Source organism: Rattus norvegicus, chromosome 17 (genome assembly GCF_021556685.1).
Source record: "Rattus norvegicus strain SHRSP/BbbUtx chromosome 17, alternate assembly SHRSP_T2T, whole genome shotgun sequence".
NCBI classification, from domain to species: domain Eukaryota; kingdom Metazoa; phylum Chordata; class Mammalia; order Rodentia; family Muridae; genus Rattus; species Rattus norvegicus.
In genome coordinates this window covers 7,612,240-7,637,871 of record NC_141550.1, presented here as the reverse complement: position 1 = coordinate 7,637,871, position 25,632 = coordinate 7,612,240, and the positions used below count along the sequence as shown (strand labels likewise).

The 25,632-nt window shown below is 47.1% G+C and overlaps 1 long non-coding RNA gene across 1 annotated transcript in view; it reads right to left on the bottom strand.

Moving 5' to 3' along the window:
- Nucleotides 1-8,116: 8,116 nt before the first annotated feature.
- Nucleotides 8,117-25,632, bottom strand: part of LOC108348498 (uncharacterized) — a 35,790-nt gene continuing 18,274 nt past the window's right edge. Inside the window, exons 2-3 of the long non-coding RNA XR_015641047.1 lie at nt 9,791-10,611; nt 8,117-9,562 (exon numbers count right to left, since the gene is read on the bottom strand). This is a non-coding gene — a long non-coding RNA (uncharacterized LOC108348498). The remainder of the gene's footprint in view (nt 9,563-9,790; nt 10,612-25,632) is intronic.

The following is a 25,632-nucleotide window of genomic DNA, read 5'->3' as shown; positions in this document are numbered from 1 at the left end:
ACCGATGAGTTAGTGTGTTTACACCTTGACTTAAGCCTCACACACTCGTGTTTTAGCACCTCTGGGTGTGGGACGATCTGAACTTGTTCTGTTTCAATGTCACAGAAACAAGTTACCGTCTGTAATGACTTGGATGGAAATGACAGGGGTCAGGAGCTGCACAGTGCAGCTTTGACACGCCCGCTCTCGGCTTTTCTTTCCTCCTTCGGCATTTTTGAAAGAGAAAGAGATCTTCAGAGAGAAAAAAATACGTGAGGACTCAGATAGAAATTATTCTAAATCATTAACAACAACAACAACAACATCTATCGTCTCTTAACACAAAGAGATCCCAAAAAATGTCATCCTCGGATCTGTACCAGAGAAAATCTGGACCATTGAAAATCATGTATTAACTATGGTCACAAGATTGTCATCTCATCCTGACAGCTAAAAATACACAGGGACAGTCTGAAATACTGCTGTTTTTATAACTAGTAAAATAGCTTCATTTTACTCCACAAAGAAACAGGCTCGTTTGAACAATGAACAATATTAGATCCGCAGCTACCCTCACCCTGCACACAGTGCCGTGAGGTCAGTATTTCCTCCAGCTCTGTCCCAGCACGGTCCCCAAGCCTCCACGGTCACTGTCAGACAGCCCCAGGGTCTGCGTTCCTTCTTCTGCTCTTTCATTTCTCCTGGACATTCCCTGATTCCCACTCAGGCTTGTTCCAAGGCTAGCTTAGCCAAGTGTCCATAACTGACTTTAAGACAGCCTCCTGGGCAGGTGACTCTGTGCAATGGCTGTCATTGCCGGTGCTGATGATGCTTTTAAGGTTTGGACAAGAGGAAGTGACATTGGAATGACAAGGTGTGGAAGCAGAAACTTTAACATCCAAGGTGACAACAGCAAGGGAGGGAAAGCAAGACCCCGAAAGTTCATCTCATTCCGGAGAAGGATGCCAGCCCTCCTGGCGGTCACTGTGGTGTGTCCTCAGCCTGGGAACAGGGAACTGAAAACATCGGTTCCCCTCAAACTCCTCCTCGTGCTTCTTAGATCTGAGGCAGCCATCTTTACAGTGATTCTGAGGTGATGCTTAGTCACAGGGTGGCTAAGTTTGGACCACACGATTGTGTGTATCAGTGAGACTGAAGACTTCTTGGGGACCTTGTTAAATTGCAGGACCCCTACTCCTAATCACTGCCATCCAGGGATTAGTCCTGAGGAAGGGGCTCTGGAGGAAGAAAGTGTCTAAGCCCTGGGCTTGGCTTTGGACACGGGATGGGGAAACTGGACTTCTATTTGGTGGCAGATAAGGGCTTGGAAAGTACTTAGGGATTCCATCACAGATGTGCTTGAGTTGACAAGTGATTGGATGAGTGTCCAAGCATAAGAGGAATGACCACCTGGGTGGGGTTGGCAGGGGTGGGGTTGGCAGGGGTGGGGTTGGCAGGGGTGGGGTTGGCAGGGGTGGGGTTGGCAGGGGTGGGGTTGGCAGGGGTGGGGTTGGCAGGGGTGGGGTTGGCAGGGGTGGGGTTGGCAGGGGTGGGAGGGTGTGTTGCATGCTTTTAATACCAGCATTTGGGAGACAGAGGTAATCAGACTCCTGTGAGTTCAAGGCCAGCTCGGTCTACAGAGTAATTGGTAGGACAGCAGGGGCTACACAAAGATCCTGTCTTGTGTAAAGGGATAAATCACCCCTGTACTCCATGGTCCGAGGAAGCCATGACATCGTGTACAGAGGGGCTGGCTTTGTTCTGAGCTGTCTCTGGCAGTGAACACAGCACAGTCCTCGTGTGGTTAGAAAATCAGCAGCAAGCAGACAGGAAGGGGTGGAGGAAGCTTCAGGGGTGAAAAGCTCGCTGCCCAGAGCAGTTGGCTACCTAGAGCACAGTCTTGTTTTGTTTTTAATTTTTTTTTTTGTGAGAATTAATGAATACTGTGTCCACATCATTTCTACTCCTCCAAACCCGCCCAGTCTCCACCCAAATTCATGACCCCCTTTATTCTAATTAGCTTGTGCGTGGGAGTGTGGCATTTCGGGCTGACCACTCAGAACTGGATAAATCACCCTGTCAGAGGCTGGCCCTGGAAGACACTGACTGTCTCTCAGTAGCCATTGATTGCCTGTAGATCTTCAGCCAGGAGCGAGGCCTTGGGAGGTTTTCTCCTTCCGGTTGGCATGTCAACCACCTCATTTAGGTGGAAACATTGTTGTTCTTTCACAGGTGCAGGATCCTTGTCCTGTCTAGAGGACACTCTAGCTGCACGTTAGTCCTGGTCCTGGCTTCCACAACCTTTCGGTCCCCTCTTCTGCAATCCTCCCTGAGCCTCAGGTGCAGGCCTTGGATTGTGGGTGAATCGACCAGGGCAGGCACCCCACAGTTTATTCTGGGCATTTTGACCAACTGTGGATTTCCGTAACAGTTTCCATCTGCTACTTAAAGAAGTTTCTTTGATGAGGGGATGGGAGCTACTCATCTGTGGGCATAAGGAAAAGTATTTAGTGTACTCTTAGAAGTCAGATTGGCTTAGAATCCTTATCACACAAAGGGAGTCTGAAAGTTAAGGGACGATATGTGAATTACAGAATAAAGAATTGCTCGATTTCTGAATTTCCCACCCTTCCCAGTAGGTAAAAAGTTTTCATCACCTGGAGGATAGAATTCAGACTCCCCAGCCTCAGCACAGCAAAGTACTAATTGTCAGGCCCCGCCTACCTGCCCAGCTGTCTCCAGCCCCAAATCCTGAGCCCTCCTCACATGCCCTCTGCTCTGCTCCAGACCACTGTATAATGTCCCCCAAACACACTCTCCTGGAAAACACCTATTGACCCTTCCCACCCCACCCCCCTGCCCCCATTCTGTACTCTGACTTGAACCCTGCTCCAGAGACAACTGTAACCATTGCTTAGATTCTGGTGCTTCTCCCCGACAGAGAGATGTATCCGTTTCCAGACCATCAGCCTTAAACACCCCCACCCACCCACACAGAACAGCCTCCTCTTAAGATTTGAGCCAGCCTCACTAATGACCTGGGTGTTCCCCAATGTTCCCCCGACCTAGAAACACAAACCCACTCTCTCTTGGTTCCCAGGACAAACTACTGGGTTTATTTCTTTCACTCTTCTAGCAGATGACCACCTTTTGAGATCACATGTCAACTGCACGGGGGTGGTGAGATCACATGGTTTGGAGTTGAGTAACAGTGACAGTATATCTTCTGAGCGTTTTAAATGTGAATGACCAAAATCATCTTCTTTTTATTTTCTGAGTGGATTGGGAACAGACAGTCAAAGGGCTGACAATTGCCTCTGGAACAAAGACAGTACAGAGACAGTCCTGTGTTACTCATTGGAACAGTTTGTAGCTCTCTCGGCTGCCATGAAGGTTTTTGGCGGTGAGCGTGCCCTGGTCTCCATCTGGCATCTGGTGGGCAGCTCTCACCGACCCTGAGAAGCTGGGCTTAAGAGGGGCAGACCAGCCAAGTCAGGACCACATATAAACATCTTTATCTAATTTTTGAGATTTTTTTCTTTGTTGTCTTTTGCTTATTTTTGTTTCTAGACAGGGTCCTTTTTTGTAGCTCTGGATGTCCTGGAATTGACTGTGTAGACCAGGCTGCCCTCAAACTTAAAAAAATCCACCTGCCTCTGCTTCCCAAGCGCTGGTATGAAAGGCATGCACCAACATGTCCGGCAAGATTTTTTTCTCTTCACATGAAGTCATGCATTTTAATAGTTCTAAATTTGTAATACTGTTTGTAGTACAACCAATTTAAACTTATCCCAGGCTGGCCTACAAACAAATGAGGCTCAGACCGTAGTTACTTTACTTGGCTTTGTCAATTACTAGGGACGTCACTCCTAATCTAATCTTCTAACTGCCGGCCTGGCTACCTCCCCAGTGGTGAACCCCAGATACTCGCTGTTTGTCCTGGCCGTTTGCTCATGGTCCATCTCCCCTCACAGCGGCATCCTCTCTCCTCCTCCTTCCTCTTCCTTCCTCCTTTCTCCTCTCGATTCTCTTCTCTCAACCAAGTAACTCAAAACCCACCCACCTCTAATTCCTCCAGTAATTGGCTGTAGCTAATTTTATTTAACCAATCATTTTAAATTAAGGAACAACTTTTTCACAACGGAATCTTGTGAATGTGAGAATTCACTCATAGGCCTAGACTTTCCGGTACAGAATTTAGCATTACAATATATATCAACGGACCAAACCACAACTGTTTTTGTGAATTTTGATAATTTATATGAACCTATTACAGAGTTGAACAGAATAGCATTGCTCAGTTACTCCAGAATTAACCTGGCACCTTATATATTAACTTCTACAATTCTGTATAGACATGAAGAGGCTGGTATTATTCCCCTGCTCGCAGAACAGTTCCTAACATGGCCTGGCTGGTCCCCGGGAGACTGGTGAACCATTGTAGTAGCATCCTGAGAATTCAACAGCCTAACCTGCCTTCACCTCAAGAAACTGTAGAGTGGGGCTGGAGAGATGGCTCAGCGGTTAAGAGCACCGACTGCTCTTCCAGAGGTCCTGAGTTCAAATCCCAGCAACCGCATGGTGGCTCATGACCATCTGTAATGAGATCTGACGCCCTCTTCTGGTGTATCTGAAGACAGCTACAGTGTACTTATATATAATCAATCAATCAATCAATCATCAAGAAAAAAAAACTGTAGAGTGAATGTCCGCTAGAAGAAAAATAAAGAGCAAACAAGATTATTTAATTTGGAGACAGTTTTATGCATCATTGTATCATGTCACAGATGATTCACTCGGATATAGATCGAAACCTCCTGTCTGTCCAGAATCGTCCTGGCTGTCAACATACAGACGTGACTTCTCCATTCTCACGTCACATACCCTGACATTTGTCGGGCATGTGAGGCTCTGAGAAAAGGAGAAACAAGAAGTCTGCTTGTGGAGGTGAGGTCTTAGGGAACCTCACAGCAGAGTTCTACCAGGCATGCGGTCCCACCGGAAAGGGAGGAGATGGAAACACTACCAACAATGGTAGACGGAGGGAGGGCAGACATCCTCAGGGAACCCCCAAACAAGGCATTCTGGTGAGGGAGGGGGAGCACATGTCAGGGAAGTCAAATAATGCTGAAGTGGGCAACGACACGTGGCTCACATCTGCCTGAGCACCCAGGTTCGTATCCACACACCGGGCAAACACTGACCAGATCGACAGTTAGACAAGGAGGCTTTGGCCGTGTGGTTGCAGATATAAAATATTCCCCCGGCAAACTGACTGATATGATGGTTTTCTCCTCATGCCAATGTGTACCTGTCACATGCCTCTCAGGAAGGGCACCCCTGACACACTTCAAATACGGGTAGCTCCCCCCAGTTCTCCTTGAGCTCATAGTTCAGAGACTAAAGCACTTCTAATTGCCAGAGGCATCTCTGTTCTTTCTACAACGACGGCTTTCTCCAGCCCTTTGTGCCACCATCTCAGTCGGCTCGGCACTCTCTGTCAGCTGTGGGTTCGCCCTGACAGGTTTCTTTAGCACGCAGGCCGTTGCTTTTTATCTGAAAGAAAGAGCCGCTAGAACTCAATGGTTTATTTATTAAACAGCCAGTCCTGCCTTGAGATATTTTTTTTTTCCCTTTTGAGTGTTTAATAACGATTCTTCTCCTGGATGCTGTCTGCATAAAAGAAGTCAGAGTACTGAAACACTTTAGAATAATACACTTTAAAATAATACACTTTAGGATTCTGATTTGAGATAACATAGACTTTTATTAACAAAGGGGGAAAATCTCATTTTCTCAATGTTTTCCTCCTGGGAAGTCAAAACCAAGACTTGGGGGCCATCTTTGGGCCACCGCAAACCCAGGTGGCACCAACATAGAGTTCACCGTCCTGTTCGTGAAACTAGAAGGTATGTCTGTCATCTGATGCACCCAGAAACGAGGGAGAAGTGGGGAAGCATTCTGTGTGGATAATAATTCCTCTCCAGAACTGCTGTTGAGTCATTCTTGGGTCAACAAGCAGACATACAGAAGCTATTTCTCTGTAATGTTAACTGACATGCTTTGACTGTTGGGACGGCATGAAGGCCTTGCAGGTGACATCAGGACTAACAGCTCTAAGGTGCCGGGTGTAACTCTTTGCTTTGACAGGTGAGCACAGAGTTGAGTCACTTGCCCCAAGTTAAACAATTTCAGCGCCCAAATGACAGTATTACACACACACACACCCCTCCCTCTTCAATGTAGAGACTCCTAGCCAGTAAGCCCTTGCTCTAAACTCTAAGAAGAACTTTCTAAAGAGAATGTAGGCGGGTTTAGTGAATAAGGAAGTAGAGGTTCCTAGCCAGTGTCCGCCTCATGCTAAACTCTCTGACAGAAAATGGGCCTTCTAAAGAGAACAGGGGTGGGACTTGGCTAAGAAATGATGTGGGAATAGCATTCTGACTGTGCAGACAAGGGCACAACCATGTCAAGGGCACTCTTGAAATGACAAAGCCATCTGCAGGTTCTGTTCAGAGCAATGGCAGGTTCTGCTGTGAGTATAGATACCAGGCCTTGTGAGCAGAAGCATCCACTGAAGCTTTCAGGGTCAGGGTGTTACAAGTGTGGTTTGATCCAGCACAGCCAGAACCCCACAGTGACTTCCTTCAGGGACCAGGGAACCCACCTCCTCCTCACCTGTGCTGTTTACCATGAGCACTTGGCTGCTAGAGGTCCATCACAGTGCAGAGCCTACCCATCTCAGATTTGCTGTACGTCTGTCTGTCATTTCTCATTTCTTCTCATCCTAGCCAGGTCAATCCCATAAGCCTTGCTGGTCTCTCAGCACATTGAGTTGGGTTCCGAGCAGTGGCCAACACACCCTGAAAACTGCCCCATGCTCTGGAGTCATCAAAGCATTGACTTAGAGATGCCAGGGTTAAAATAATACAGGGTGGGTAACTGAGGTCATCAGAGGTAGCCATTGGGTTCACCAGTACACGTCTGCATTGGGTATGATCTATTGTAATCTGCCACAAAATTAGCCCTTTCTTGATGTAGTTGCAAGAAATTGTGCCGGTTAACTCATAAAAGATGGAGAAAAACCAGAAAGATATTTAGGAATAAGTCCCACTAGGAAATAACAGCTTGTTGGGAATTATAGCTTTTGTTAAAAAAAAAAAAAAAAAGAAAGGAAAAAAAAAAAACAGAGTTAAGTCATTGTACTTTGTCAAGCTTTCTCCTTCCAAAAATAGAGTGCCTGCCTTTCTAAAGATAAACACTTTCAATATCTGGATTAAAATGGATAAAGCTTCTAATTATCTGCAGTCAACATCTGAATGTGGTTTGTTTTTAAAGAAGAAAAGGATTCTGTGTAGACAGAGTCACATTTTAGAAACTTTAGTGGAATACCCCCGCCCCCAGCTTCATTGATATGTAATCGACAAATATTGATTGTATAGTGAGATAGTCTAGTTAGCTAAAACCTTTTATCATACTGTGTGTGTATGTGATGATGATGACAACAACACTTTAGGTCAACTCTCCCAGCACATGTCAAGCAAGTAATAGGTTAAATAGAGCCTGAAATGGAATTCTCTTGGCGCTCCACCACTGACCCAACAAACAGAGCAATTCTTCACACAGCAGAGTCAGCACATGGACTAAGGGACAGACCAGCATCTTGTTGAGCATAAAAAGAATGTAGACCCTGAGCTGAGCACAAGGAAAGTACACACCCCCACCCTCCCCAGCCCCAGAGCACCTCTAGCAGGAGGTGGGTGGGAACCAAGCAGGCCACAGCTGCCCCAGTGAAACCCAGCGTGGGGCAAGCTCCATGACCCTTACTGAAGGGTCTGTGTCCAGAAATTGCCCTTCTCTCAGTAGGCTGGATACCCTAGTTGCTGCAGAGTCGGGAGCAGACAAGGGAAGCTCATGTCATGGAGCCCAGAGGCAGGCTTCTCCTGGGGCGATCCAGCACCCAGCAGAGCCTGAGGACCACAGGCTCAGGCCAGAGCCCAATAGGAGCCTCTGGCCCAGCTCGGTGTTAGGCAGATACCTGTGTCTACTCTCAGTGCTTTGAGGTCACCCTGTTTTAGTTCCAGCCCAACAAGTGTTAGGGTCTGAGGATGGCTGAAGGAAGACCTCCAGACTCAAATAGTGTGCAAAGGCAAAGAGCGTTTATTCTGCAGAAATTACGAGCATGCAGGGGTCAACCTTTTATCAAAATATCGATGACTTGAGGGACATGCAGGCCCCTTTTATGCAGGGCTAGGGGAATTTTCTGGAAGGGTTAGGTAACCTCTAATAGATTGTTAGGGGCCTGCACAGTGACATCAGTACAGTTCTGATTGGCTACTATGTCAGTTTCACTTTATTTGGTGGAACTTGAAGAATTCTGGAAACCAGCTCTGTCCTGGCCTTGTTATCTCCTCCAGACAGGCATCTAGAGGACTGTCTCAGATCTGGAGCTGTCCCCTCTAGATCAGGGTGGTTACTGATCAACAACTCATCATCAGTGGCTTCCTCAGAGGAGCCCAGATTGCTTTCCAGGGAATTGAGATGTTATTCCTAGGTTTTCGGACCTCTCACAGGAAGTGGTCTGGGGACACAGTAGCTTCTTCCTGAGGCTCTGCAGCCCTTGTGACTAAACACTGGGCTCCACCAAGCTACGCATTAGGAAGCAACCTCTGGATGATGACTCAGTATTCGGGGTCATATTCAGGATTGCTGGACGACGTGGTAGGTCTATGGTTGGCTGTGAGCGGAGTCCTCATGCAGTCTCCCACAGTGGCAGTGCCACCTTGTATTCCTCAATGGCGTGCAAGGCCCTGGATCTCCACATTTCCCAGATCTTAGTAAGTAGCTCACCCTGTGGCAGTGTCTGTCCTCACAGGTGTAAGGTGATACTCCATTGTGGTTCTCAGCCCAGTCTCAAGAAGCCGTTGTCCTGTGTGTCTTCTTTTGGGAACTGTAAGTAGCTATGCAGTTGCTTTGCCCATTTGATAAAATTTCTTTTATCTTTGATATGTTTGTTTATTCACTTTATATTCTGATAGCACCCCATCCCTCCTCTCCTCCCAGTCCCACCCTTTCAAGTCCCTCCCCCCATTGCCCACTCCCCTTCTCCTCAGAAAAGGGGAAGCCCCCTTCCCCTATAGGTTCCAACCCACCTGAGACATCAAGTCACAGAAGGACTAAGCACATCTTTTCCCACTGAGGCCTGACCAGGGAGTTCAGTTAGGGGAAAGGATCCAGTGGCAGGCAAGAGTCAGAGACAGCCCCTGCTCCAATTGCTAGGGGACCCACATGAAGACCAAGCTGCACATCTGCTCCAAATGTGTAAGGGGCCTGGGTTCAGCCCGTGCACACTCCTTGGTTGGTGGTTCAGTCTCTGGGAACCCCCGTGGGTCCAGGTTAGTTGTCTCTGCAGGTCTTGTGGTGTCCATGACCCCTCCAGCTCCCTCGATCCTTCCCTCTACTCTTTCAGAAGATTCCCGGAACTCTGCCTAGTGCTTGGCTGTGGATCTCTGCATCTGCCTCTATCTGCTGCTGAATGAAGCCTCTCAGGAGACAGTTATTCTGGGCTCCTGTCTGCAAGCATCTGCAAGCATAAGAGAGTTATCATTAATTGTGTCAGCAGTTAGCTCTCTCCCATGGGATGGGTCTCAAATTGGGCCAGTCATTGGTTAGCCATTCCCTCATTCTCTAATGGCCACCCAATAATTAGATCTATCAATGGTGTGCCCTGTGATGGTTGGATCATGCATACCTAGTGTCATGGCAAAATTGGAAAAATGTCACCTCCCAGCACCTTTAACAGATATCCTACCTTTTCCGACTCCAACTCTATCACTTCAGGTTTCAAATATTGGGTTGTAGCTCCCGATAAACTTTGGATATCAACCTGTTAATAGATAAATCTTCAAATACAGCACGCTCCGGCTGTTGGAGGCCAGGTTATTTTAATCCTTGCATCATCATGTATTGATTTTAGGTGATGAAAATAACACGTCCCTTTCAGCTCTGAGCATGTTCTACCTGCCTGCTTCTCCTCTGCTCGAGTCAACAATCCTGTGTTGATTCACTGTACAAATAAAAGGCACGCTAGACGGATCACTGGCTGACGCGAAGGATATCTGGGTTGTTTTTGTTGTTTTGAGACAGTGTTTATCCGTGTTGGTCTCTCACCAACATGGTATAGCCTAGGCTAGCCTTGCTCGAAAGGGTGCAGTGATCTCCCTGACTTCTGGGCTTGCAGGCATGCACGCACCCCCATTCATGGCTACACGCATGTTCTGACCTTCATCAGGTTCCTGCTGTTGCTTCTTAAAAGTATGTCTTCCCCTGCCTCAAGGCCTCCACACCTTCGCTCTCTCTGGACCGCTCGGCCCAGATGTCGGTATAGCGCTTTCTTTCATGTTAGGTGGCCTGGGAACACTGGCGGTCCAGCGCTTGCTGTTCTTCCCTTCATGATGTGCTTTTCTCCATGGTGTTTCTGTAACTTTAGGATATCCCGTTTGCTTCTTTGTTCATCATCAGCGTCCCTTCACTCATGTCACCTCCACGGTTTAAAACATGGTTGGCTTGTCATTCCCCACCATGTGGCAAGTGGGCATAGCGAGGCTGGGGCCGCAGTGAACACTTGGTTAGCTGTAATGGAACAGATTACAACGGAACATGTTACAGACAGAGAAGCCCAACGACCGTCATTCCCAGGTCTGAGGATGTATTACCTGCCGAGGGCATTCCCGCTGTCTGGAAGAGGCAGTACCTACTCTATCCAGACTTCCAATGCACATTTCTGGATTAGGTAGGCGAACAAATGGGCAAAGCCACAGGGAAGCTTATGGCGTCTTTAAAGGGGGAAACGAGGAAGGAGGAGAGGGAGAGTCAACAAGCACAGGTACGTCAGAGTTCCCTCATCTCATATGGGTTTGACGGCAATTCTGTCGTTTATTCTATTAAAGCTACAATGTCTAATGCAATTTGCAATTCCGCTCAGGAGGTAAGAATCGAGTCGTGAATGAATATAGCTCATCTTAGGGCCTCAGGTCAACTTCAGTTGGCTGTTTTTTTTTTTGTTTGTTTGTTTGTTTTTTTTGTTTTTTGTTTTTTTTTTTCCCTTCAGCGCTGGTTGCACTGATGAGGGCGGTTGACCATATGGTTCCCGAGTCTGGGCCATTCTAATCACATCTCCCAGCTGTAGACATATTGGACTCATATATAATCCAGCAACCGTTTAGTGAGCGTGGAAAATAAAATTACAGTCGCCATATCCGCTCCTTGCAGATGCAGGGATGAAACAGACACATCGGTCAAGCTTTGAACCAGTTATCACCCAGGAGGGCGCAGGGAGGCAAAAGGTAAGAGGGGTTTTCACGAGGGGCTGGACCTGATGTTGGAAATGCCTGTTTCCTGCAGAAACAGGAAATGTTCAAAGCTATTCTCTGTGCTGCTCTGAGGCAGAACTGAACACAGTGCCCATGAATGAAGCGTGTGCCCGCCGGCCATGGGCAAGCCCCAGATGTGAGGAGACACAGTTGGCCACTAACTAGAATTAGCTTCCAGTATTTCAGGCTACGATTGAGCATGAAGAAGATTGTAACAACACTGCAAGCTAAGCTTTGGGATTTGGAACCTGGGCATGTTTCAATAAAGCATCCAAGTTTAGGACCAAGCATAGGGTCTGAACATGAAACTTCCAGAACAGGGAGAAGCCTCAATGGCAAGACAGTAAGCTTACCCAGCAGATGCCTATTTGGGAGAGAGAATTTTGAGATTGGTCTAGGGAAATGGATGGGTAGAGTTTGTGGCTTTGTATTCGCTGAAACCATTCATGTGGAAACCAGCTGGTCCCTGTGTAAAGTAGGGGACACCGTTTCTTGTTTCATGAACGGAATGGAGAAAATACCATTCTCAGTGGCCGGGCACATGCCTTGGCCAACCACAGAGAGTTCTAGGAACCTGGTTGATCCTCGTAGGGCCAAGGTTCACCCCATAATTGACACTGACGGCGTTTCTGAGTTTCTGGATATGCGCCGTGTACTCTGTCATAGATTCCTCCATGCCATTTTATGCAACCCCGAATCTAAACCACTGGCTAAGTGTCTTACCTAAGATTAAAATGCAAGGGCAGATAGGGTGAGAAACCAGGAAGCTGAAGTTTAGAAGCCACAGATTGGATCCTGGCTCTGTACTTCACCAACCTGAGGCCCATACTGCTTAGGTCCACCTCGTTCTACAGTTGATTTCTCCTGTCTTTGTTGGAAGGTAGCCACTCTACTGTGGCTACCTTACAACCCAGATTGCTCTGAGAACTGAACCGCACTTGTGCAAATGAAAACACTGTTATGGACCATGTGTGCTGGGAGGTGGGCTCTGTCCCTCGTGACATCAGATTGGACTGAGTTGAAATGGTTCAGCTGGAGCATAGGAGAGCAAGGCTTGGTCTCATCGATGCTAATTTCATTTGGCTCTTTTAATAAACAATTAGAGAATGGTTTTCTGGGATTACTCAAGTCTAGGGGTGGCTTAATGTCTAAAGCCCATCAGGTTTAAGCTGCTAAGCAGGGAGAAGCAGGCATATCCTTGTTGCTTCTTGAGAACCTGCATTTCTTGTAGAAGCCGTGAAGAAGAAGCGGTTATTAGACACTCAGCAGAGGCTGCACAGAGACTGCTCACCCCCTCATGCGCCTGTGAAGACAGGGCATTTCCTGAGTGCTTCCTGGTACCTGGCGTGGTGCCAAGTACGCTGATGGCAATCATTTCCGAGAGAAGGCTTTCCAGCCTACTCTCCCATGCAGAGTGGAAGCGGAGAGCTACAGTGTTGCCTTTGTGCCCAGGTGCCTCATCTTGTCAGGGAGGGGGGTGGGCTGTGACCCAGGCTCCTTCCCACCTCCAGAGCCCTTTATAGTAGGCAGATGTCATCATCCTCTCTGGCGCTTGGGTGATGGAAGTGAAAACACACAACATTCATCATTTTTGTTTCTAAATGTCATTACTTATTTTATTTTATAAGTTCTGTTATTTAAAAAAAAAACCCTCACACATAGATTTAAAAAAAATCACTTCTACAAACAGAAAAACAGTCGTGCTGTTTGAACTTCACCACCCTGAAGAATTCTGCCTGAGAGAACCAGAAACTATAAGGCAGAAAATCAGGGGCAAAACCCAGGGCTTTTCCTATGTGCCACCTTCTGACTTCATTTTGAAAACCACCACGACCACCTCGCTGCAGAGATGCTGGGCCTCCACGCAGCTGTGCTCAGACGCCAGCTGAAGGGGTGGAAGGAAATAGCTCGGAGCTTCCAGGTTTGCTAATGTCACTGGGATCTAGTTACAAATCCAAGGATGGGGACAGAGAAGCACTTTCACTGCTGCAAGTCTTTCTTGTAATTATGAGACTTTTTAAAATGGGCATGCTGTGCCTCTTAAAACGCCACCCTTGATTTGCTCATCACTACAACCCAAAATAATTCCTGGAGGAAGGCAAGCCAGAGGAAACCGTCTAGTCATTAGCACCCATCCCCGCTCCAGAGTTTACAATCTCAGTGAGCTGAGTCATGGTTCAATGCGCTGAGTCACAGTTCAGTGTGCTGAGTCATGATTGTGTACCAGAAGATCTGACTGACCAGCTGTGACACTCTGTATCTAAAGTGTTTCTGGGGTTCCCAGAAGCCCAGGTTAGAATCCAGACTCCGCTCATGCTAACCGCTACAGTGTAACTAATGAATGGCAACCTCGCCTCACAGCAGGTCTGATGGGTTTGGGGATTGTAACATCATCTTCCCACCAAAGCTTCTGTGATTCTCAGTGCTTGAAGTCAAGCAAAGGGAAGACGATCCACAGCCCAGGCTGCTGAGGAGAACAGCACATTGTCAGAGCAAACCGGTGCATGTAGAGGGCGGACACAGACATTGTCTTGATGTTCTTTCTCCTTCCCTCTTCCTCCTTTCCCTCCTCTATCTGGCCCTTTCTCCCTCTAACTTTTCTAGCAAAGGAAAAAAAGGCAGGGTTTGGGGAAAAGCAAGAGGGTAATATGGTAGAGACCAAACACAGCTGTAAAAATAAACAAGACTCTCTGTCAGACTAAGTAATAAATGAAAAAAGAATCTGAGCTCGCCCTGCTACTTTGGAAAAGGACAACACAGTCTGGTTACTCCTTTCTGCATAAGTAGCTGTGTGCACAGAGTAGGGCACACTACAGGCACTCCCCAGGCTACCCTAGGAGGTCGCAGGGCTCTAGAGTGGGGTCCTGCCTTGGAAATATGTATTGGTGAACTCTGACCAATGTCACTGTGTGGGTGACCACAAACCCTCCTGGTTCATATGCTGCTGGTCCCTCTAAGCCAATGTCCCAAGTCCCTGAGCTCCTGGAGAACACACAATGGGACAAGCTGGGACTGTTACACATTCAGCCTTCAGTTTCAACTGGACCTTGGGTGTGGACAGACCCTGGGCCTTCAGTGTGGATGGATCCTGGCTCAGTTAGTTCTTGATATTTTCAGGATGTCCCCAGGGTCTCCCTGGCATTCTGGTTGTCTTCCGTGACGACTTACTCTTAGGAGTTTGAGGAGAAGAGTTTCTATTCTCCAAGCTCCATGGCCTTACTTCCAACTACACTTACACACTGGGGCAACCTTCCTGAGAACGGCACAAAGTTAATGGCTTGTGCTCCACCTTATGTCCTCTGCAAGGCCTGTCCCCTGGGTACCCTTGACAGCAAGTGGCAAATGTGTCTCTCACCTCACAGACTATTCTCCCTGAACAATCTCCAGTTCATGGTGCTTCACCTTTTTAGGGGGCATGGGCTAGCCTTGGCTATCCTGGCACTCACTTTGTAGACCAGGCTGGTTTCAAACTCAGAGGTCTGATTGCTTCTGCCTCCCGGGTGCTGGGATTAAAGGCACAGGACCATCATACAAGTCATAGCTGATGACTTTTCTCTACCCATTACATTAAAGCATTAATATGTAATACAGAGTTTTCTGGAGCACACTGTAACGCTGTGACACATGCGCCACACAGGTGAAGCCAGTGAGTTAACTGTATCATTTCCTTCTCATCCTTCGTAGTTAGAACCTTCTCTCCCAGCTCTACATTAGTGTGGAGCACTGTGTTATTTTTAAGTAAATTTTTATTTAAATTTAAAAATGTTTTATTATAAAATATTATATTAACATTTATTATAAAAGAATTTAAAATTAAATTAAAATATTTAATACATTTTAACATAAGAGCATTATGTTATTGCCTTATCTGCTGTGCCATGGAGAGCTTGCTCCCTCTGCATTAGTGTGTTCTGGGCAGTAGGTTTTTTTGCAATAGCTAATACAAGCTGGACTTGAAGAGAATGCCTTTCAGTCCTTGTAAACCGACACATGGACGTCGACCCAAGGTGCCCTCCTTTCATTCCCGCTGAAGCAGCTTTCTGTCCCCGTCACTGCCATTAGCAAGCTCAACAAACCAGGTAACTCCAAGTCCATAAGCTGCCAATGTTCATGCAAGGTTTATCTTTCTCCGTTCCCCTCAGAAGCACAGGCACGGATAGAAAATATTCATTTGGCCACGAGGAGAAGGTAACAAAGAATGGGCAAGCAAAACTAATTTCAGAGTGCATGGTTCCTCCAGCTCGGCCTCAAAAGAGCCAAGGAATAGAATTCTTTAAGAGTGTTTCTCAGCAAGTCAGGGGAATCAAGTCTCTGTCCCTTTTCTTGGGACTGTGGTAAAAGCTTGATAGCCAATTTCATTAATACAGCTTTAATGAAGACAGAAAATTGGAAACAATGAGAAGACAATCCAGCCCCTAAAGCCATCTGCTTTTGATTGCCCGGGGCAGTCATTGGACGGGTGCTGCCTGTTCTGTGTCTGAATCTCCCACCTTCAGGAGGGCGGAGATTAGCATCCTGCCAAAGCCCATGTTCTAGACAGCACCCGCGTTGTGTGCTCAGCCCTCTCCGTGCACCTGATAGTGAGAGCCACGGCGCGTGCAGAAGATGGATGCAAACAATTTACTCTGCATCCCACGGTGCAGAGGGAACTCGTTTTCTGCAGCTGTCAGTATCAAGGGCAGAATGAATGGCTTCATAACACTTGTCCAACTGCTAATAGTCATAATAAATCTAGATACTTTTTTACACTGACCTCTGTTCCAGAGCACTTCCTAAGCATAAGAAGAAACAGAAACTTCCTACAAAGATTGCTTTATACAGTGACAACCGTCTCCTGGGAAACGGTTGGCACTTGCCATTTTACAGCCAACAGACACCTCAGACAACAGTTACGGCTGTGAAGTCCAATTGTAACCAAAGGCAGATGGATGTGGTTGCAATCAGTTACTTCAACACATGCTCCTGCTCTCTGGTTTGCATGCCCTGTGAAGGGCAGTGGAGAAGGTCAGAGCCCAGCGCTGTGTGAGCTTCCTCTTCCTTTCGAGGCAGAGCAGAGCAGAACAGCTAAATGCAGTCCTTAAGCAGAGAGGCTGTTTGCCTGACCTCTGGCCGTGGAGTTAGGAGCACATCCACAAAGACGCACCGTCATTGAAATGGCAGGCCCTCTCTCTCTCTCTCTCTCTCTGAGCCTAATGACTCACTTTGTGGATTTTGGTCTTTGCTTCCCTCTTGCTGTATTGGTTCCTCTACTCTGAGGCTTGCATAACGTGACTGCCTTCCCTCTTTTGCTTGGGGCTTTTCACTAAAATTTTGGCAAGCCTGTGCAAAGCAATTCAGACTGGTAAATCGTCCATGGATTCTCCTCTTCTGGAAGTCCCACCATCACTGTCAGAGGCTCTGGGAACTTCTGACTTTTGCTTAACTCAACCCTTCTGAAACATTTAGAGACACTGGTTCATCTTGCCCTGGAAAATAATTATTACTGTCCTGTGAAACTTGGGTTCTGAGGTGGGAAACATCTGGAAGGGCTACTTTAGAGTGTGTCCCAGCTTGCATTAACTTCCTCCAGGTTTCTGATTTGTCTGTTTATTTGTATTGTGACAGGATCTTGCTATGTAACCCTGGCTGACCTGGAGCTTACTGTATAAAGGAGGCTGGCCTTGAACTCACAGTCCACCAAAGACATGACCATCATGCTTTGACAAGGTTACTTATCTGTAGAACAAGCACATTAGACTGGAAGGTTTTTTTTGGGAGACCTATCAGCACTCCCTGAACAACCCCATGTTGTTACAAACATGTAAACTATGTAATTTGTGCCGTTGGACACCTCAAGGTTACCCTGAGGACACCCCAAGGTGACTCTGAGTACACAGAACAGCATCATTTTCTTTGGTACATTCAGGGCCGCCTTTCCTCAGAATTCCAGGATTTTTTGGCAGGAAGAATTCTGTTAATCGAAAGATGAGTAACGAGAATTCTGTGGAGAATTGTCTTCTCTCATCTGCATTCTAACCCCTCAGCTCTCAGTCAGTAGCAATAGGTCACATGGTCTTCCTCGGCTCATCTCTGCACAGGTCACTAAGTGATGGCTAGAGAAGCTAGGCATTTTGTTTGATACTGAGATGTCACCGAAAACCTAGGCTGCCAACTTCAGGACATAACCAGTTTCAACCAAGAGTGTGTGCTGAGCCCAACAGGAGAAAGCAAGGGGCATCTGGTTTGTTCTCTTCTGCTCTCTGTGTTATTTCAACCCATATGTCCTCCCGATTGCCCATTGACTCTGGGTCGATGTCCCAGTCAAGGATGAACAGTGGGTTTCAGATGGGCACACCTGCCACTCTCTGGAATACAAGAACCATAGCTATGTATGAGGAAGGAAGTGCTCTGACCATCCATCCCTCTGTCTGTCCATGATTGTAGCTGCTGGGTACCCAGGACATAGAGGTTGGTACAAACCAGTGTGGCTCCCTCTCTTGCCCCTGGGAGGAAACAGAACCATGTTGCAACCTTCACTTCCAAGTAAGAAGGGCAGCCTGTCTCTATGGCAACGGGCATCCAATGAGTCACCCTAGGCCAACATGTCAGGGAAGGAGTCTCTAAAGAAATGATGGGTGAGTTTGGATGAGAAGGAAGTGGGCACAGGAAGGAAGGGAGAGAAGGTCCAGGGAGGAAGTCACAGGTCTTGTGCTGTGATTCCTCACAGGAACTCAGCAGCTCCAGATCAGACAAGATTTGGGGAGAAAGGGGGATCAGCGTGGCTACCCAGGTCCTTAGAGCCCTTGAGTGGACTCTGTGTAAGACATCAAGTGGGTGTCCAGCTCAGAGTTTTCTCAGCTCTGTCAGTCTGCTGTGAGGAACAGTTGCCTCGGCTGACTGGAAGCAGATACTTTCCAGTTGTCTGGTGGGAGCCAGCAGGGGCCAAGGGCTGGGGGACATTTGCATCCTAAACCATCAGCCCTGGTGGATATGTGGGGAGCAGTAGAGAAAGATGTCAGGGTTGGCTTCTAAAATGATGTCCTAGAAGCACCTGCTACTCTGTGAAAAGGTTCGTCACAACCCAATGGATGGAGCAGTTACCAATGCAGAAGCCACAGGCGATTCCCCAGTTCTTCCCGGTCCCTCTGCCTGTGTCCTGCCTCCTGCCTCCTGCCTCCAACTTCAGTGTCCAGTCTGAAACTTCTCAGAGCAGATGCCAGTGACCTTTTCCAGACACTGCCTTTGGAGACCATTGCTACTGAGTTTCTTCATGAGCACAATATACCCTAATGCAAGGTTCCCTCGGCCCCATCCCTAACCCACCCCAGACAGCCCCTAGCTCATAGCTGGTGTCTCCTCTCCCAGCCATGCCTGAGATTCCACCTGGGCTTTGCACTTTGTCCTTTGCCCTTTCCCAGGTTCTCAACTCTCATTGGTCCCCCTGGAAGTCCCACCCAAAAATATTTGTTCTCCAGTCCTCATGTCAGAATCTCTGTCAGGGAAGATGGGATCACAAAGTTTATGGAGCCCAAAAGACCTGAAACAGACAGGCTGGAGACCAACGCAGAGTTCCCGTCTCAGTCTGAATGCCTGAGAAACAGGAGACCCATGCTATGAGTTCCAAGTCAAAAGTCAGGGGTCTGGAGATCCAAACGCCCTGAGTGCGAGGCTGAAAAAGGCCAACAATGAGGGTAATCCCAGCTCAGGCAGCCAGGCAGGATGAGCTCCCTCCTACCCAGCTGCTGAATTACGTGCAATGCCTCACCTACCATCTCCAGCCAGCAACATCCGACACACACACACACACACACACACACACACACACACACACACACACACACACACACACGGAGTCTTGTGTCTGTATGGACGGGCTTTCTGTGGCCTTAAGATACACCTTAAGTTCGCAGCCATACACAGAAATAGATTTCCTCCTAATTCTATTTGTCCCTTAACAGAGAAGTTCTTGTCTGGCAGAATATTGTTAATTCACTTATTTCTTTATTTCAACGCATACTGAACGGCTGCTGAGGTTGGAAGATGGCTTGTCCCCATGGTGACCATGATGAAATCTGATCCCCTGTGTGGTATTGCTAGACGAAGCAGGGCCATGTGCAGGTGGGAGGCTGGTCCTGCCGTTGTAGACAGATCAAGTCTTTTAAACGACATTAAAAATATTATCATTGGTGTGTGTGTGTGTGTGTGTGTGTGCATGTGTGTGTAAAGTTTGTGTACGTGCATGTGTATTGCATGTATATGTGTAAAAGTGCATGTATGTGTAAGTACTTGTGTAAGTGTGCATGTGTGCATGTACTTATATGTGGTGTGTATGTGCATGCCTATGTGAGTGTGTGTGTGTGTGTGTATGTGCATGTATGTGCATGCGTGTGCATGTGTTGTCTTTGTTCAGAGCACAGGTTAACTTTCCTCCACACTGAGTTAGATCTTGCAGGACTGATTCGTTCTTGATAGCAGGTTATATCAAAGTAAACCTTCTCTCTCATTTGCTCCCTACCACACAGGCCTGTTCCCTCGTCCTTCTTTTCTGCTACGGAGTCTCACCAGAAGCTGAATAGATACTCTCTTCAGCCTCCTAAAAGGTTAGATTTTAAAAAACAAAAGCCCTCTTCTTTACAAACAACCCAGCCTTAGGCATTCTATTATAGCAACAAAAAGCAGAATAAAGACCTAAGTGTCAACCATGTACCAGAAACTGTGCTAGAAACTGGGACTGCAGCAGTGGATGTAAGAGAGGCTTCAACACAGCAGCACCACAGTGCAGAGAGCTGTAATCACTCCTTGAGTGCTCTGAGGCACAGAATGCAGAGTTACTTCTGACAGGAGCTCAGCTGCCCAGAAAGAGTACGCAGTGGTTCTGAGGATGAGTCAAGAGCTCCCCGAGTTGCATAGTATGCTCTTGGCAAAATAGACAGCACCAGCCAAGGTGCCATTGGGTGGAGAGAGTGTACAGCCTGTGCAAGGACCAACACGTCAGCACTTCCTTGGCACTTGAGTGTGGAGTTAGATTTAGGGGGAGAGAGGGGTCCGGAGAGACGGCTCCAAGGTTGAGAGCACGGCTGCTTTTGCAGAAGGCCTGAGTTCAGTTTCCAGCACTATCCTGGGAGCTCTCAATCACGTATACCTCTAACACCAGGAGATCTGACTCCCTCTTCTGGCTCCCATGGGAACCACACTCATGCAAACAGAGAACACGGGAATACTGTTGTATGACTGACTTCTCCTGGGGAGATGTAATATATGTCTGTCTACTCATCTCAAATAGGGAGCCCACATCAGGCCAAAGTATGGGCGCCACAAGTGTCCAACTTGGTGAACCATGAGCTTTATTTTGGTTACTGATAAAAAATATGAGTGAGTGTTACTTACATGAGCAGAAATTACTCAAGGACAACCAAGTGTTCTGAACCACAGAACCATCTGTCTGGATCCCTATCTCCCTGAAATCTAACTCTTCTCAGCCAAGCCAGAGGAAGAGCTAATGTGTTGGCCTTGTAGAGGCTCTGTACTCTCTTCTTCACCCACCTCAGCATGGGTGACATCTCACAAATGCTAGAAACCTGGCACTCATTGCACAGACTGCAGGCAGCTCAACAGGTTGGAGACTGCCCTTTCCAGGGAATTCAGTTGGCCTAAGTCTTCCCCTCCAGGTACCTTGGCCAGTTTCTGCTTGTCCCAGGCAGCTTGGCCTGCTCTGCTCCTGCTAGGTGGTTGGTCTCAGAGTTTTCTTTGAAGCTTGTCTTGTCTGAGAGTAAACCTCAATCTTTACTGTTTGGTCTTGGGGGTAGGGCTAGTAAATCTGATCAGTTTCAGGGATTTCCTGAAGTGATTTTTGAGTTGTTGACTTTCTGTCCTAAGGGCTTTCCTACAGTAATGTTTCAGACTGGAAGGAAATAGCTACACAACAAACACACACGAGAAAGAAAAGAAAAAAAAATGGAAAAATTGACAGGGTAGCCAGAGAGGAGGCTGGGAAAATCTGAAGATGTATGTCAAGGGTGTTCTCATCCTCCAGGCATAAGAACAAAACACTCAGATTTCACAACCTCTGGTATGCACAGCAAATATTCCTAGGCAATTACTAGAATATTATTCAATCAGTGTACATAGCAGACATTAGTAGTCAGTTTTACTTGGAATATTTACTGCTGGGTCCAGAAATATCAAACTGGAAATCTGTCTGTGCTCCGCAGCCTGTATTTAAGAGGATGCTTCCTTCTTGTTCTTTTCCTGCATGATTAGAATTGGTTACTGTTTCCCAGGCAGAGGGACCTCAATGAGCAGAGGACTGATTCTAGAAAAGTAATATCTAGGTGATAGAGAATGTTCTAGTGTCCTTTTTTGCTGTGATAAAACACTGACCTAAAGTAGCTATCGGGAGGAGAGGGCTTAGTTGGCTCACACTTCCTGGTCACAGTCCATCACTGAAGGAAGTCAGAGCAGGATATGAAACAGGAAACATGGAAGGAACACCTTGCTGGCTTCCTCTCTCTCTCTCTCTCTCTTTCTCTCTCTCTCCCTCTCCCTCTCCCCACCCCCTTCTCTGGTTTGGTCAGGCTCATGCTTAGTTATCTTCCTTACACAATCCAGGACAACCTGACTAGGGAATGGTACCACCCATAGTGGACAGGGCCCACCAACATCAATCAGTACTCAAAACAGTCCCTCACAGACATGCCCACAAGAGTGTGACAGAGACAGTTACTCAGCTGAGAATCTTTCTTCAAGTGACTCTAGACTGTGTCAAGTTGACAGTTGCTGCTAACCTGGAGAGAGTGCAATTGCCTCGAGATGTGAGGAGACCAGTTTCTACTGATTATGTTGTTTTAATTATGGAGCGACTATGATAAAATCTCATGCATATGTAAATGATATTTTCTTCAGGCTTCCTAACATCAGTGACACAGGCTTGCATTACCCCATTTTATAGCTAAGGAAGCTGGTTCCATGGAGGCTGCACAGCGTGGTGTCTGTGAGATGAGTGCTAAGCAGCTGAGCTGGCCCTTGATCTTGCAAGCCTGGTCAGTGCGTGCCCCTTGCTCCCTCTTGGGACTTCATTTACTAACATCTTCCTCCTTCTCTGCGTTCCAGCCATACCAGTCTTTTCTTCTTCCCTCAGGCGCCCCTTTAAGGTTGGTCCTTGGCAAATGTGCATCCCCTCATCACTGAGATAGCCAATCTCCTGTCATCTTCACCATCCGAGCTCTCTCATCTAAGATGTCACTTCTTTGAGTCTTATCATGAAGGCTTTTGCAGGACTCTTCCCTCCTGGTAAAGCCCTTGCCTGTCTTGGAATGACATTCTTAATTATTTATTGCTACAGTGTATATCTGGAACGCCCTCCAAGGGCTCATGTGGTGAAGGCCTGGCTCTGAACACACGGGACCACTGGGAGGCAGTAGAAGTGTTCGGGGCTGGGGATTTAGCTCAGTGGTAGAGCGCTTACCTAGGAAGCGCAAGGCCCTGGGTTCGGTCCCCAGCTCCGAAAAAAAAGAACCAAAAAAAAAAAAAAAAAGAAGTGTTAGAAGATGGGGTTGGGTCACTAAAATCATACCTCTCTGTCGGTGTCTACTCTGTGACACACTGCCTAGCCACAGGCCAACCATGGGGAGAAAGATTTGAAACTGTAAGCTAACCCAAGTCTCTCCCTTTCTATTAGTGGTCTATCGCAGGTACTTAGCCATAATGGTAGGGCCCTGGCCCACTTTTGTCATTAATTGATTAAGATCTACCCCTAAGGCCATGAAGGGGGTGACTGTGGATGCTTTCTCTGGCCACTGTATTCCAAGAGCTTAAGAACCGTCTCAGAACCACCATATATACTAGTAAATTAATTACTAAAATAATTAGTTAATTAATTAGCTAATAAATCAGTTAATTAATCAGTCAATCAATTGGTTAATTAACTAGTTGATTGATTAGTTAAACAGTTAATTAATTAGTCAATCGATTAGCAAAACAATTGGTTAATTATTCAATCAATGGGTTAATTAATTAGTTAATTGGTTAATTAACTAGTTAATTAGCAAATCAATTGGTTAACTAAATAATTTGTTAACTGGTCAGCTAATTAATTAGTTAACTAATTGGTTAATTAGTTAGTTAACCTCTGCTGCCCTCATGCTGTGGCTGACTAGTACATAACCTGCACTGTGGTGAGGGTTCAGGGAAGCTGATCGTGGTCAGCCAAGAACAGCAAAGGCAATGGGCAAACCATGGGCGACTATAATCATCTGGATGCTTCTAGAACCAACCCATAAACACAGGACAGGTGTTAAAAGATGGCCTTTCTGGGTTATTGTAAAATAATCTGATCCCACTGGATCTCTTTGGGAAACCATCAAACAAATTAAATCACCATTAATTCATCGAATTAAATGAGGATAGGGCAAGCCATGGGTCAATTTTTTTTTTCTTTTTTTCGGAGCTGGGGACTGAACCCAGGGCCTTGCGCTTGCTAGGCAAGCGCTCTACCACTGAGCTAAATCCCCAACCCCCATGGGTCAATTCTTAAACGTAAGCCACAAACCCACATTTTATAATTTAGAAGTTGGGTGCAACAGTTGCAAAAACAGGAGCATTGCTTCCCACAAAACTCACAGCACCCTTTTTCTGCCACCGTAACATGAACACACATTTCCAGCATCTTCAACAATATTTTACTTACAGGGTGAACACATAAGGGTTTCTATGTGGCCATATGCATTGTGTTCTGGTTTAGATGTGCAAGCCCAAATGAAAATGCTCTATGTCAGCCCACGGAATACCTTCGCCGGATGTTTCTGTGTGGCAGAGCACTTACTCAGGAAATCAGTCTCACTCAGCCATCTATGTGCTCCAACTGTGCTATTTATCTCTGAGAAAGGACCTTCTTCTCTTGCCCGAGGAACCGCCTTAGTCAGGGTTCCTACTGGTGTGACGACACCCATGGCCAAAAGCAACTTGGGGAGAAAAGGGTTTGCTCAGCTCATACCTCCACAGCACTGTTCATCACCACAGGAAGTCAGGACAGGAACTCAAACAAGGCAGGAACCTGGAGGCAGGAGCTGATGCAGAGGCCATGGAGGGATGTTACGTACTGGCTTGCTCCCATGGCTTGCTCAGCCTGCTTTCTTATAGAACTCAGGACCACCAGCTCAGGGATGGAACCACCCACCATGGGCTGGGTCCTCCCTCATCAATCTCTAATTAAGAAAATGCCCTACAGGTTTGCCTGCACCCACGTCCTAGGGAAGTATTTTCTCAATTGAGCTTCCCTCTTTTCATATGATTCTAACTGCTGATGTGCTGACATAAAGGTTACACAGCACAAGAACCAAGAAAAGGATCCCTGTCAATCACAGTGCTGGGCAGGCCCCTTCCAGAACTTTGTCTGTCGTGGTCAAGTTCTCTCTTTGGCTGGAGGGATGGGAAAGGTGGTGTGTGGGGGCCCCAGTTTGGCATCCATCACTCAGCACACGCAGATGTTCTGTGCTCATGTTGGAGCTGTGCACGTGTAGGAAACATAGGGGCCATAGCCACTCGTCAAACAGCCAGGATCCGAGAACTGGGAAAGGTCAGTTTAAGGCACCTTCATGTTCCAGAATGACCCGCGGCTAACAGTTGGGCGGGACAGAGTCATAGTAGCTAACTGAAAGCTTTCGAATCCTAAAGGGTCGTTCACAGAGAGGGAGAACCAAGATGAGGTATCTTGCCTCTGAAATGACAAAAACCAACACCCTCTGCATCCCCCTAAGGAATGCAACAGAAATCAGGGTCCTCAGAGCGTCCACATCAATGTATCTACACCACAGTTCAAAACTATACAAAATGCCAGGAACCAGAAACACGTGATCAACTCTCGAGAGGGCTGAGCATCCAAGAGTCACTCTGGGTGCGTATCTGTTGTAAGTCTCCTCAGTAACCACAGCCCCACAGCAAAAAGCTGCCTCTTGGCTCCAGGCTGAGAGCCGCATTAATTTATAGGTACAACAACACACCTTTAGAAAGCAACTTTACGGGCACAGCGTGGGTGTTGAGTGAAGCAGCAGCAGCTGTTTCCAGCTGGGGGCTATGACCTCCAGACACAGAAGCTTTTATCAAGTTTACAGTACCTGGCATGGATCCCTTTCTCTAGAGTAGGTCTCAAACCCAATAAGAGGTCACTCACTCCTGCCGTCTTCTGGCTGGAATACAGACACGGATGCTGCAGACACGGATGCCGCACACAGGAACTCACAGCATCTGTGTTTGCTTGCACAAGTCTTGCTCAAAATGTGACCTGTTCAGTCAGGATAAGTAGGGG